General features: G+C 41.9%; 1 non-coding gene and 1 pseudogene across 1 annotated transcript; one reads left to right on the top strand and one right to left on the bottom strand.

The window, feature by feature from the left end:
- Positions 1–1,235: 1,235 nt before the first annotated feature.
- Positions 1,236–12,742, top strand: LOC129681007 (neuroepithelial cell-transforming gene 1 protein-like; annotated as a pseudogene).
- Positions 2,936–3,060, bottom strand: LOC129681148 (small nucleolar RNA SNORA40). The gene has a single exon (XR_008720798.1). It is a non-coding gene; the product is annotated as a small nucleolar RNA SNORA40 (small nucleolar RNA).
- Positions 12,743–13,901: the final 1,159 nt, after the last annotated feature.

Raw genomic sequence — 13,901 nt, 5'->3', positions numbered from 1 at the left:
CAAGCCTGTGGCCTGAGCTTGGTACCGTGGCCTACATGACGGGAGGAGAGAACCAACTCTGACAACATGTCCTCTGACGGGCACACATTCTCTGAGGTATATGAACGCACACACCCTTTCTCTTAATGTAATAAAAACTTAAAAAACCCTTGCACAGTTAATTTCGTGAAGCATTTCCTCTATTTTTCTTCAGCTGGTTTCAGGTTTTAGTCTCATATTAATCCATTTTAAGTTGATTTTTTTATGTGTGATGAAAGACATGGAGGTACTTTGATTCTTTTTGCATATAGATATCCTGTTTTTCTAGTAGCAGTTATAGAAGAAATTGTCATTTCCTGGATATGTGCTCTTGGTGTCTTTGTGAAAAATCATTTGGCTGTAAACGCGTGGCTTTATTTCTGTGTTCTCCATTGTGTTTTTGTTTTTTTTTATATGTTTATATGGCAGCATTACTCACGTTTTTAAAGTCAGTGGGTGTAATATCGACACGCTTACTCCTTTACTTGTTAGTTTTGGCTATTGGAGGTCTCTTGTGGTTCTCCTGTATGATTTTTGGAAGAAACATTTTTATATTTCTGTAAAGAATAGCATTTTGGTAGACTGCTTCGGGTACTGCGGGCACTTTAACAGTAGTGATTTTCATGGTCTGTAAAATGGAGCACTTCCTATTGACTGCATTCATCTCAGTCTCTCTTCAGCACTTAATAGTTTGAATTGTAAAGAGTTTTCTGTCTTGGTTGAAATTATTTTTAGAAAGCTTACTGTTTTACTGTTCATTTATTTTGTAGCTGTCACAATGGAGTTATTTTCCTGTCAGAAAACAGTTTACTATTAATGTACAGAAACACTGCAGATTTCTGGATGCTGATTCTTTTTATCATGCAATTTTACCTAATTTATAAGTTATGAATTTTTTTGTAGAATATTTATGAGGTCTTTTTTTTTTTTAAAAAAAAAAAAAAAGACCTCATATTATTTGCAAATAAGGAAATTTGCCTTCTTCCTACTTTGGATGTCCTTTGTTAAAATGTGATGTTTTTAGCGCAGTATAAAAATAGTACTAGTGTTTGCGTTTTTATCTTTTCTATTTTTTCTTTTGTGTAGATGGATTGTTTTTAGTACATAATTTCAGATTTTACTTAAAAATAATAAATTTCCTTTATAAACCTAGCAAGAAATGTGGTAGTTTTTGCTGTATGGCTCCTAATTGAGAAATGGTCACAGGATTCACGACCATGTGTGGCAAGGTCAGAGGAATGGTTCCTATGGTGTGGAGGCTGGAGTGCTTTTGTAAGTCCTTGGGTGGTCTAGCTGGATTTCCAACTTATAACAATCTTCTCTGTCATAGGATGCCTTGCCCAGCTTGTGCAATGCAGCCATTAAAACCAAGCAAACCTGTTGCTCAGCCACTTCAGTCCTGTTTCCTCTTTATCCAAATCAAGTTGCTTCCATGCAAACATGACTCAATAGATTAAAAAAAAAAAAAAAAAAACACTTAATGAGAAGGATTGTAAAAATTTCTGTAGACTTGTTGATTATAAGGAAGAAAGACTACATTGAAAATACACTATGAGCCGTTTGGGGCTCAGAAGTCTCTATTATCTTGATAAAATTCAGGTTCAACCAAGATTCTCTCTTTTCTACCCACACAGCTTCCCACAGCCTCCTTTACCAGTCAGTCATCCTAGGACTATGCCACAGGTGGTAGGTGTGGCACAGTCACTGGCACAATGCTGGAAAAGATGCTCCGGCTTCCTACCAACTTAAAGGCTAGGTGGGTTGTTCTACTAGGAGCCAACGATTCTTTGCTGTCGTTTGTCTAGTTTTTGTTTTTGCTGAGGGACAGAAGGCGGGAAAGAAAGTGAAGTCTATGAACCATTCCAACAAGAGATCCTTTTAAGCACTAGCTTGGATTGTTTCAATTTTCTATAGTTTTAAAACAACGAACTGGACAGTCAGCCATCTATTTTCCTTGAAGTAGGTATTCTGAAAAAGAGGATTTATTTTTAGAAGAATGTGGACACAGCTAACTTGGAAATCAGTTCCAATATGCACTTAGTGCATTAACTTGTCAAGAGTTAGCTCTGCAAAGAAAAATAGAACCACTGTGAAACCCCAAACATGGACTTTAAAATGTCATTTTTTAATGAGAAGAAAAGAAATCGTTCCCATTTCCTTGGGCAAAATCTATCTGTTTTTATAACATTTCAAAGACCTGAAACTTCCAGGGACTGCAGTCACAAGAACTGCTTTGCTGTCAAGTTTTTGCATTTGATTCACTCTGTGTTGAGAGCCCACAGCTACTTCACGACATCGTGAGGACATTTTAGGGCCCAAACCATGTGAAGGTTACTGATCTTACCTATGTCACATGGAATTACTCCGTGGCAAAAGCTAAGGGAAATGGAGTCCTGGCACTGGTCCAGGTCCCCTACACTGTCACCCCGGGGACCTGATTTGTCTCTGAGTTCTATTGTGTCTTGCTCCATGTGTGGGCTGCCTCCCTGGGGTATCTTGTGGTTACAAGTGTTTCAGCCTTCCCTGCACACCTCAGGAGTGAAGAGGACCCCAGTGCCATGCCTAACCAGACTACCACCAGGCCAAAAGCCTTCTCAGAAAGCTCTAGAACACAAATGTCGTGGTCCAGCCTCAACCGAAAAAACAAAACAAAACAATAGGTGACAGGTATGGAGCCTGCTGTGTGTGCTGTAGGTCAGCCAGGCTAATATTAGAATTTATTATAGTCTTTTTTTTTTTATTTTGTTTCATTTAAGACGAGGGTCTCATGTAGCCAAGGATTACCTTGAGTTTTTGATCATCCTGCCTCAAGCTGAGGTTGCAGGTGTGCACAACCCTCTATCGTACTGAGGCTCTTGAAGACGGGGCCTTGAGCGTAGGAGGCAGACACTCCACGAATTGAGCTATACCCCCAGCCTATATCACTTTTTATTTGTATCAAAACGCATTAAACAATGAGTTCTCAGATACAAAAGAGGACTTAGTTTTTGTACCCACTTCTAGTATTTGTTCACAAGCTAAGCAAGCACACACCCAAGTACATTAAACATGTGGATTCTGAAGGCCCACTGTGTGCAAGCATGGAAGTCATTATTTTAGTACCAGAGACACAAGAATTAAGCTACCAGTCTAGATGGGGGACTAAACACATACATATGTATGTGCACGCATATATTCGTAATATAAAACCACCACAGAGATTAAAACAGATACCTACAAAGTGGGTCTACTTCATTCTCTAATCCCCAGAGAACATAGTTTGCAAAAGCACGAAGGCCTGAAATGCAAGCTAAATCCCTGGAGTGTCCAGGAATCACTGGAATTTACAGCAGAGATTAAGCATAACTTCCGTGCTGCCATTGGCCAGCCATCTCAGCTGCTTCTTGCATTCCCGTCTTAGTTCCGTTTCTGCCTCAGCTGCCGGGCCACAGAGCTCATTAGTGCCTGGCCACCGAGGAGATTTCTCACCTGCTTGAAGAACAGGACCCTGTTCCTGAAAGGAATACAGCTGGTGCCCTGTGTGTCTATTACTCCTCAAACAAACCCATAGGGCCCAGTCCCATCACTCCCTCCATTCATTGAGCTTTATTCCTGAAGTATTCGTGGCTGTTTTCAAATTGAATCTATCCTTGGAGAGTGAGGGTGGGCTTGGAGAGTCTAGGGTGCTCAAAGTCCTGAAAGGCATCCTGAGCTAGATTTTGAGAAAGGCCGATTGACAAATTTTTAAGATGACTCTCGGAGGGATGGAGAGATGGCTTAGTAAGTTCAAAGTGTTTGTTGCTCTGCAGAGGACTCAGGTCTGGTTCCCAGCACCCACACAGTGGCTCGCAAACCATCTATAACTCCAGTTCCAGGGGATCTGGAACTCTTCTGACCTCCTTGGGTACCAGGCACATGATGCGTTTGCATACACGGCGACAAACACTTATACGCATGAAGTGAAATACATCTTCAAAATCAATAAAAAAGTCATTGAAGATGAATTTTCAGATGCACAAATTCTGGCGTACTTAAAAATAACCTACACGCAGGCCACATGTCCGTGGTTGCGTATGCCTGGGAGGCTGAGGTAGGAGGATCACTTGAACCCATGTGCTTGATGCTGTGATTCACTACACTCACTGAATGTCAGGACAGAGTGCTCATTAGTGGGAGCACGCCTGGGAACAGCCATGTACTGGAACCTGGGCTACACACAGAGACCCTGTCTTTAAAAACAAATTCACACTGTTAGCCTTTTAGGTGTGATAATGACATTTTGGTTATGGTTTTTAAAAAGCCATTCTTTGAAGAGCTATGTACCATAATAATACGAATAAAATCACATGGATTTTTTTTTAAGTCATCAGTGAGAGGAGAGAGTAGTATATGGGGAGTGTGGGTAAAACATTACTTACATGTTTATAGTTACATGGGGTTCATTATTCCAGGCTATTTTTTCATATGTTTGAGACATTCAACAATAAAAGTGAAACAAGTTTGCATTATAGTTACACCTCAATTTTGTACTTGATTCTGGGAAGAGGATAATTGTTTTCATGAATATAAAGATACAGACTACATTTTAAAAGATCACTTTCATTTTTGAGATTATATTATAATAACACCATTCCCCCCTTTTATTTTCTCTCTCAATATTCTCCTATATACTTCTTCTTGCTCTCTCTCACATTCATGACTTCTTTTTTTATTAATCGTTGTTACACTATTTCAGCTGTGTCTTTATTGTTTTACAGCCTCTGTATAAACACTTTACAGACGAATATTACCAAATGTATATAAATGTACTATGTGTTTTCTTTTCAACTACAGTGTGTTAGAGGTGGATTTCTTATTTCACTTCTTTTACAGCTTGCCCCTTACAAGGGCCTGGGGCATAGCTCAGTGGTACAGCAATTGCCTCTCAACCACAAGAGAAAACAAACTAACCCTAAGCCTTCTTGGACCATGAAGTACTCATCAAAGATGTTTTTCTATCATCCAACTTGTTGGGCTCAGCAGGGAGGGGTGGTGCATGCCAGTGATCCCAGTACTTGGGAGAGGGATTCAGAAGGATCAGGCATACAGGATCATCCTGTACTACAGGGCAAGTTCAAGGCCAGCCTGCACTGTGTGAGATCCTGTCTTAAAAAGCTGAACAATCAAAAAAAAGTGTTTGGCCGGCAAAGAACTCATACCTCAGTCAGCTGGAGGCCTCTAGGCTTTTTAAGCACTCTGTTTTCAGAATAGTAAGGTGACTCAAAGAGCTCTAGAGAGAGGAGCACAGGGCGCAGGGTGGGCTCACGGGTCTGAGCTCCTCAGGACCTCAGACATTCCTCAGGATTGAATCTACAGACATTTGGATGGTCCTTCGGTTCAAATCAATGTAGAACTCACAATATGTACACTCTATCGTGGGTTTTCCTTGCTCCAGAACCAGTTAATTAAATATCCCTAGCTCTTTACTTTTTGCTTTATAAAAATCACCTCTACTAATATCAACTTGTATTTTCAAGATGGTTTCCCTTTTGGTAAACATTTCAAGAACATGACCTAAGGCTGCTTGTATCTGAATTGCTCAAGGTGCTTATTAAACATGCAGATTCCTGTCCCATACAGTAGTGTCTTGAATCAGAAGCCCTGGAGAAGAAACCTTGGAAGAGGTTTCTTGGGCATGTTTTGTACTGAGAGCCTTTGGAGAAGTTTGGCCGTGAGTGGCATGGCCAAGAATACTAGGTCACCACTGTCCTTACCAGTCTTCTTTAAAACTGTATTTGTTGAGGTAACTGCTGATGCCACAACAGCTTCTTGTGCTAAAAGAAATCTTACATTTTGAGGTGAAAAATTTAGAAACAGTAAATATTAAACTATCAATTCTAGGACAAAGGAAACTGGCAATATACAGAATGAGGGGCCATGTGCCAGGGCACTTCTGTGATGGCGTACATTTGTAATCTATCACATTTGTAGGCCTAGCACTTGAAAGGCCGAGGCAGGTAGATCCACTTTATACTGAGGCCCTGACTCAAAACAAGACCCGCAATGAAATAGTGAGATCCTTTAAACACAGGCCTGCTCTACGAGGTTTCGGGTCCTCTCAGCAGTTTGCTTTTTCCTTGTAGCACTGGAGAAATCCGTTTTGACAAGTCATGCAGCATTAGGGCAGCGCTCCAGACTGCTACTGTAGATGAAGAGATATAGAGGCCAAAAGTGGGTTTTGTTTGTTTGGTTGTTTTGGTTTTTCTCGACACGGTTTCTCTTTGTAGCCTTAGCTGTCCTGGAACTCACTCAGTAAACCAAGCTAGCCTCGAACCCTCCTGCCTCTGCCTCCCGAGTGCTGGGATTAAAGGCCTTTGTCACCACTGCCTGGCCAAGAGGTGTTTTAAGGACATGGAATTCTGGGTATTCAATTTCACTCTGCAGTAGTTTCTTTCAGCTCCCCTCGAACCCCTCCGCACCCCACCCCACCCCCCACTTCCCCATAGGCCCTTTCTAACTCTAATCTGACTTCGGTAGATTCTGAGCAGAAAGATTTATGGAGTCCACTGAGATAGTAATAAATGAGCAACAAGACCTCTTGTGAACAGATGGGTTCCTAGTTTGCTCTTATAAACTTGCAGGAAATTCTAAAGTGGACTGTAAACTAATGCACTGCATTTTGTTTGTTTGTTTGTTTGTTTGTTTGTTTAAGAGAAGATCTCCTTTAGGATGTTTGACCTTGAGTTCAATATCTAGTCAAGGATAACCTTGAACTCTTACCCCTCCTACCTCTACTTCCAGAGAGCTGCCTGGGTTAACTGATGGGTCATTAGAAAAAAAAAAAAAAATCGAACTGTCTGTCTCAGGATTGTTGGCATCATTCTGACAGGACAAATAAATTGAGGGCAGCTTCTATTTCTTCCTACTTATGTAGCAGGTTTTTTACCCCCCCCCCCTCAGTATTCACTTAAATAATTAAGCAGAAAAAGATAGAGCTCTAAAACTGAGGTTGGATCGTGTCTCAATTTAGAAAAAAAAAATAAAAATACCTACAGATACTTGGCCTAATTTTGCCAACCACAAGTTTCCATCTAGGTCAATTATAGAGATAATTAATAACATTTATAGAGATATTTAATAACTCCTTACCAAAATGAAAATGTATCCATGTTGCCTTTTTATCAGTGGCATACCAATAATAATATAAGTAACTCAATCTAGAATTGTGTGTGTGTGTGTGTGTGTGTGTGTGTGTATGTGTTACTGACTCTGGGGCTCTCTGACCAGGCTGGCAGGCCAGTGAGCCCCTGTGGTCCTCCTGTCTTCACCTCTCAGTGCTGGGATTACAGGTGTGCAATGCCACTTAGTAGCTACATGGGTGCTGTGGATCTAAACTCAAATTCTCACACTTGTGCCTCAAGCACTTTACTCTCTGAGCCATCTCCTTAGCCCCTAGAATAATCTGTGTGTGTGTGTGTGTGTGTGTGTGTGTGTGTGTGTGTGTGTGTGTGTGTGTGTTGAGACTGGGTCTCTTTACATAGCCTTGGCTGTCCTGCACTCCATTTGTAGACCAGGCTGGCTTCGAACTCAGAAACCTGCCTGCCTCTGTCTTCCTGAGTTCTGGGATTAAAGGCATGCGCCATTGCGCCCAGCTTTGTAGAATACATTTATACATAACCCTGTGGTCACAGGGATTAAACATTATATAATTTCAATTCATAAACTTTTATGATGATAATTAAGATAATACAAAGAGTGTCAGGAATTAAAATATAGAACAGAGTCAAATTCTTTGATGGAAGTAGAACAGAAATGAGTTGAAGGAGAGAAAGGAAAGAAAAATCTCTGATTAGAGAAGCTTGTATAGATGATTGGATATTAGATCCCATTATAAAGATTTTGTTTTTTGAGACAGGATTTTTCTGTGTAGTCCTTGCTGTCCTAGAATTGTTTGTAGACAAGGCTGTCCTTAAATGCAGAGATCAGCCTACCTCTGCCTCCTGAGTGCTGGGATTAAAGGCATGTGTAACCAACTATGCCTGGCTCATTAGATAGATTTTAAAAGTACCTTAATATTTTATTCATTTTTTAATTTTGGGCTTGTTTTGTTTTGTTGTTGTTTTTAAGACAAGGTTTCTCTGTGTAGTCCTGGCTGTCATGGAACTCGCTTTGTAAATCAGTCTGGCCTTGAACCCACAGAGATACATCTGCCTCTGCCTCCTGCATGCTGGGATTAACGGTGTGTGCCACCATACTAGCTTAATATTTTATTTTAAAATGAAGATATTTATAATGTAAATTATTCTAACTTTGATTGAAAAAATGCAAATGTCAGTGTAGTAATGTACAATTGGATTCAAAGGTTTACAAAACAAAGTCCTTTGGGAAGTGAGTGCAATAAAAAGTTTGAAGGCCACTGTTTTAGGAAAGCTGGTCCCAGGGATCAGTGTGTAGAATAGACTAGAACAGGGGGAGAAAGGGCAGGATGGCAGGCAAAAGACATTTGAAGTTTTCCAGACCTGAAGAATGTGAAGCATATTTTTCACAGGCATGGAAATGAAGAAAAACAGGAACAGCCCCAATCAGAGCTACTAGGAAATAAGAATCAGTTCTGCCCAATTCCTTTCTCTAAGGCTTTAAGTACTGTCAAAACTGAGTTTCCTGGTGTTTTCTGCCAGTAGACTCTGGCCTGACCTGGTTCTGAACGTCTCCTTTCTTCCTTTCCTTACTATTCACCTGGCATTCTGCTAAATGCTGACTTATGATATGGTAAGGCTGGATACCTGGCCTCTGAGTGTGTCTAGTCTAGTAGAGCACTAACAACTGATGATGCTAAGAGAAACTGTACTCTTCCATGTGCTCTTCAGCCTCTGTTTCCTAGACATGTGAACAGACAACCTTCAGAGAATCGCGTGTGTTTGTATGGAAGCATCCCTGTCAATAAAAGTCTGATGGCCTAAAGCTGAGGCAGGAAATAGGAGGTGGCCTAAAGCTGAGGCAGAAAGGATTCTGGGGTGGAGCCAGGTCTGTGAGATTCAGCCAGCAAGATGTGAAGAAGACAGATACGTGGTACCTGAGCCCAGGTAATCAGCCATGTGGCAGAATGTAGATTAATATAAATGGGTTATTAAGTTTTGAGCTAGTTAGAGAAGAGCCTACCTATATGGCCTAGATATTTGTAAAATTATTTTGAATCTCGTGAGTCTTTATTCCAGGAGTTTGGGGACAGAAGGGAAACCCACCTACTACCCATTTCAGTTAGTTATTTCCTCAGGCCCCAGTGTTCCTATTCCTATTTTCTAACCACAGCACAGGCCATACTTAACTTGGTAAGTACTCATGGTGATCATTTGTAGAATTTTGGATTTTGTTTTATTTTTATTTATTTATTTATTTATTTATTTATTTATTGCCTTTTGTAAGCATGTAATTGTACAAACACCCCTTGACTTATCCTTAGGTTTAATCCCAAAAAACCAATACTAGGCTGAAAATTCTATCATGACAATAGCACATCAAATACACCTAACACACTGAATGCCGCAGTCACACACAGTGGCTCTGAGCACCTGTTTTGTATCTTTGCGATCACATGGCTGACAGAGGGCTGTAGTTTTCTTCTAGCACAACATGGAGAGGGAGTATCATGGCTCTCTCCACATATTGCTTTAGCCAAGGGAAGATAAAAATCTCCAGTCTGAAGTGATATTCCATGACTACTGATGCTTTCACGTCATTGTAAAGTTGAGGGAAAAGACAATACCCTTAAGCCATCCCAAGATGAGAGATCACCAAGTTTGTATGAAATCTCCGAGTTTGCATTAGCTAGAATGGCTTCTTTCACTGGCAAGGCCATTGTAACTTACACTCGTTCATCCCTCTGAGCTCCTCGCCAGCTATCTGTGTTGTCCCCTTGGTTTTTTCCTAATCTAATGGTGTTGGGAGCCAACAAACTATGGTGGCCCTGGAAGGCCAAGCTGTGACTTGAGTGGCTACCTCCCTTTCAGAGCTAGATCCTCACAGGACTTTCTTTTCTTTTTCTTTGTTTGTTTGTTTCTTTAGTTTTTATTTTTGGGGAGAAAGTCTTTCCTGGCCTTCCTGGCAAAAGCATGGATCCAAGTGTGCTTTCAGCATTGGGAACCTTTCCATGTTGTCTATGCTATTTTCTGCCTCTGTGTTTAACTCACCAGTGTAGGACACCACTGCTTTTCTGCCAGTCTCTATGTGCTCTTCAGGACCGGGAGCCTTACTCACCCATTCCTTCATAGTGGGATTGTCTAACTGAGTAATTTCCTTAGAGCACCAATAATCTTTAGGTAGTTTGAAAAGCCCTTGGAGATCTAATTTAAAATGCTGATTCTATTCAGGCATGGTGGCACAGGCCTTTAATCCCAGCACTCAGGAAACAGAGGAAGTTGTGTCTCTATGAGTTCTAGGCCAGCCTGGTCTACAGAGTTAATTCCAGGATAGCCAGAACTTCACAGAGAACCACCTCCTCCGCCCCTCACAAAAATACCCAAATAAAATGCTGTTTCCTCAACCAAGCCTTGATTTAGTAGGCTGAGATTTGGAAGTCTGCATATTAAACAATTACCAAGAGGCATTCTGACTCCCTGTCAGAACCTTACCTCTGTTAAATCTCCACTCCTTCTCTCGTCCCTGTAGCGTGGGGATGGGAAAAGAGAGAGTGGTTGGAGTTGATCTGTAGGTTGAAAGCTTGGATGACTACGATTATTATTGTAGCTCTGGCTCACCCAGAGAAACAAGAAGGGAAGCCAGTTTGTGGAGGAAGATAATGAGCACCATCTGAGGCCTGCTGGGTTTGACATCAAGTGAAGATGTGTGGGCAGCTCGTAACGTGGACTCGATGAGTCAGGTCTGGAGGTTGGTGAGTGGGGTAGATTCTCTGTGAAGACTTCAGAGAGTCATTGCTGTACCTAATTCTTTCATGTGGTTCGTTCATGGTTGCCTTGAAGATGAACTAAGCCTCGTGTCGTTCTCAGCCTGGTATAGAATCAAGTGCATTTTGTGTTTGTACTGGGTTGTCCAAGAGGAAAAGCAAGGAGGCTCGTTCTGGGAAAATCCTCATTATGGATTGCCTAAGAGATACTGACGGCTCTGCTCTTTTCCTTAGACTTTATTATTTCTTTCCCACAATCCTTCTTTCCCTTTCCTCTAGTCCTCAGAGAAGTGCGTCATAGTTATATAAGCTGAGGAAGAAGAAAATAATGTAGAATAAGGGTAAGGGGGAATAAAGGCGAAAAAAATAGAACTATTTGTTTTCATTATTTGTTTCAGCTGCCCACAAACCAGGCTAGGTTAAAAAATAATGTGTTTTCATCCTCAGCCTGTAAGAAATGGAGCAGTCAAGTGCTTCTTTGGTGGAGCAGTCAAGTGCTTCTTTGGTCAAACACGGTCTTTTTTTTTTTTTTTTTTTACCCTTCCTAGTGACTACATACCCCAGCCTCTATGAATTGTCCCAAGGCAAACAGGGCTTAATGGAAGATCCCAAGCTTGCCAGAAAGGCCTACCATGACCCCATGTTAACCTTGTCCGAATCTCAGAAGAAGACTCTACACATGCGTTTGGTTATCTGGATGCTTACATACCTCTGCCTAGCATGAAGGTCTGTTAGCAAGAATGGAAGCAACCCAATCTGACGGGACGTGGGTTGGATCTGTCACATTCTCCTGAACTGGTTGCCAGGGCCCGAATGACTGGTCTGTAAAGGTGGCCAAGACGCTTCTGGATCAGAAGAAACAGGACCCAAGAATCCAGGACTTCCTCCAGCACTGTCTGGAGGCTTCCTTCATTAGAAAACTAGAGTTTTGGAAGTTCCTAGATATCCCTCAAAGTCGCCTGGTCAATTTATACCCTCTACTGACAAAAGCAATCCTGAGACACCTCGGAAAGACCACCTTGATGTCCAGTTTGTCGAGGAAGCAGTATCGACACAGAACCGATGGAAGGAATTCTCTCCGATATCGACCCGGTGAAAGGTGAATCCAAGTGTCAGTAAGCAGGACCCTGGCATCAGGACAAGCCAAGTTCTGCTGTGCCTCAGAGAGTGGAAGAATAAAATGGCCATAAATTGTACATTTTCCTGTTTCAAGACATCTTGGTTTTAACTCAGCCTGGTTTTAACTCAGTTTTACACCGAGTGTCTCTCCTACCGGCTTTGCCTGCAGCCCCTTCCACTTCGGGAGCTGGATCTGGGAGACCAGCAGCCTGCGGATGTGCTATGGGCGGCTCCTTCAGAGGGGTTATTGGCAACTCAGACAAAGCGAAAAATATCTTAAGAGCTCATTTCCAAAGCCCTTCCCCAGTCCAGTCCCACACACTGCAAGCCAGTGACGTGTTCCATAAGCAGCAATGCTTTTTGTATCCGTGCAGCCATAGCCCCTTCCTGCGAGCCGTCAGCTAGAGCTTCAGGGCTTGTCCTGAAGGGTGTGGAAGAGTGAGTGAAGGAAGAGCGTGAAGAGAGCAGTCCCTCTGCTGGGGACCTCAGAGCCCTGTGGAGAGCAGCCGCACTCTCCAGGGTTAAGCAGCAGATGATGAAAGTACCGTGGAATGTGGCATCAGCATCCAGACAGCAGAAGACACCAGGAGCGTGCAGGCACTATGGGTACAGCCTGGCTCACGAAGAGCAGGAGCAAAGCCCGGAGAGGTGGCAACAGGAAAGGGCATAGATGTGTGTCAGCTGGTGCAGGGACTGATTATTTATGTGTCTGCGTATTTTTTTTTCCTCAGGATGGGAATATCCTAGGGCTACTCCTCATCAGCTGCGTTCATTTGCGTTTCTCTCCTTCTCTGCCCCTCTTCCGTCACTGCTGTCCTAGTCGTAAATGGCAGCTAAAGATAATTCAGGTTACTGTCCAAGGGCAGACGTTAAAAAGGTTCTCTAATGTATTATTGGAACATGCCAGCAGGGTATTTTTAATCAGATGACGTATGTATGAAATGGGTAGTCTCACTCTGGATTCACCGTGGCTCTCCAATACCTGCCAAACTTAACGTTTTGCAAATGCTGAAATTCTGCCAGTGTTACTTGTTCAAGAACATGCCAACTTGAGGTTTACCCCAAGTGATGAATGAAATTTTAATAATGTTATCTACCACCTACGTGGAAGATTTTAAAGTTTGAGATATTTCAGTATTTACAATGAAACAAGCTTCCTTGGAAAACGATAAAACTTGATTTTCTCCCCCCGCTTTTATCAAGTAGAATACCTTATATCAGATATTAGCTTTTCATTGCACATTGCTCGTTTTTTCATTCATTGATCTTGCCAACCATTTAATTTTCTTCTTACTGTAAGGTAGTTTTTAGTATTTGCCTTTATTTTTTAAGTCGATGCCTTTTAAATTGGCATGTTCTTAAAGTTTTTTTTTCTCCAGTTTAAAAGTGTGTGTGAATGTGCGTGTGCTTGTGTCTGAGTGTGTGTTCATGTACATGTGTGCATGTGTGAGTGTTTTAACTGTATTAATTTTACCAAGTGAAACCAAACCAGAAAGCATAGTTTATTTAAAGGACGCCTGGGTGCTCCAGCGGAGGAGATAGGAAAAGCCTGACCTGAGGGTGTGCAGGAAGCAGCAGAAGGTCAGAGGAGGTGTGAACTGTACTGGCTGTACTTTCTCATACCTGCAAATAGTGAATTTGAAAAGAAACAGTGAAATGTGTTGGAAATGTTACCATGTTAGTTCAACTCTGGTTGGATTTCTTCAGTAGGTAGAAAAAAGCTGGCGAGTCTTCGCTGCAAAATGTTTCTGTTGGAAATGGGGCCATGCTCTTTAAAGGGGGAAGGAGGACGGAGGCCCCGTGCCAGCCCAGATTTACACTGGTGATCAGTTCAAGTCATTGTCAACGATATGTGAAGTGTATCTGCAGTGGAGATGGAAACGGGAAAAGGATATAAACAGATTGA

The sequence above is a fragment of the Psammomys obesus genome, unplaced genomic scaffold, assembly GCF_907164565.1.
Source record: "Psammomys obesus unplaced genomic scaffold, mPsaObe1.curated_primary_1811, whole genome shotgun sequence".
Taxonomy (NCBI): domain Eukaryota; kingdom Metazoa; phylum Chordata; class Mammalia; order Rodentia; family Muridae; genus Psammomys; species Psammomys obesus.
This window is presented reverse-complemented; position numbering and strand designations above follow the sequence as displayed.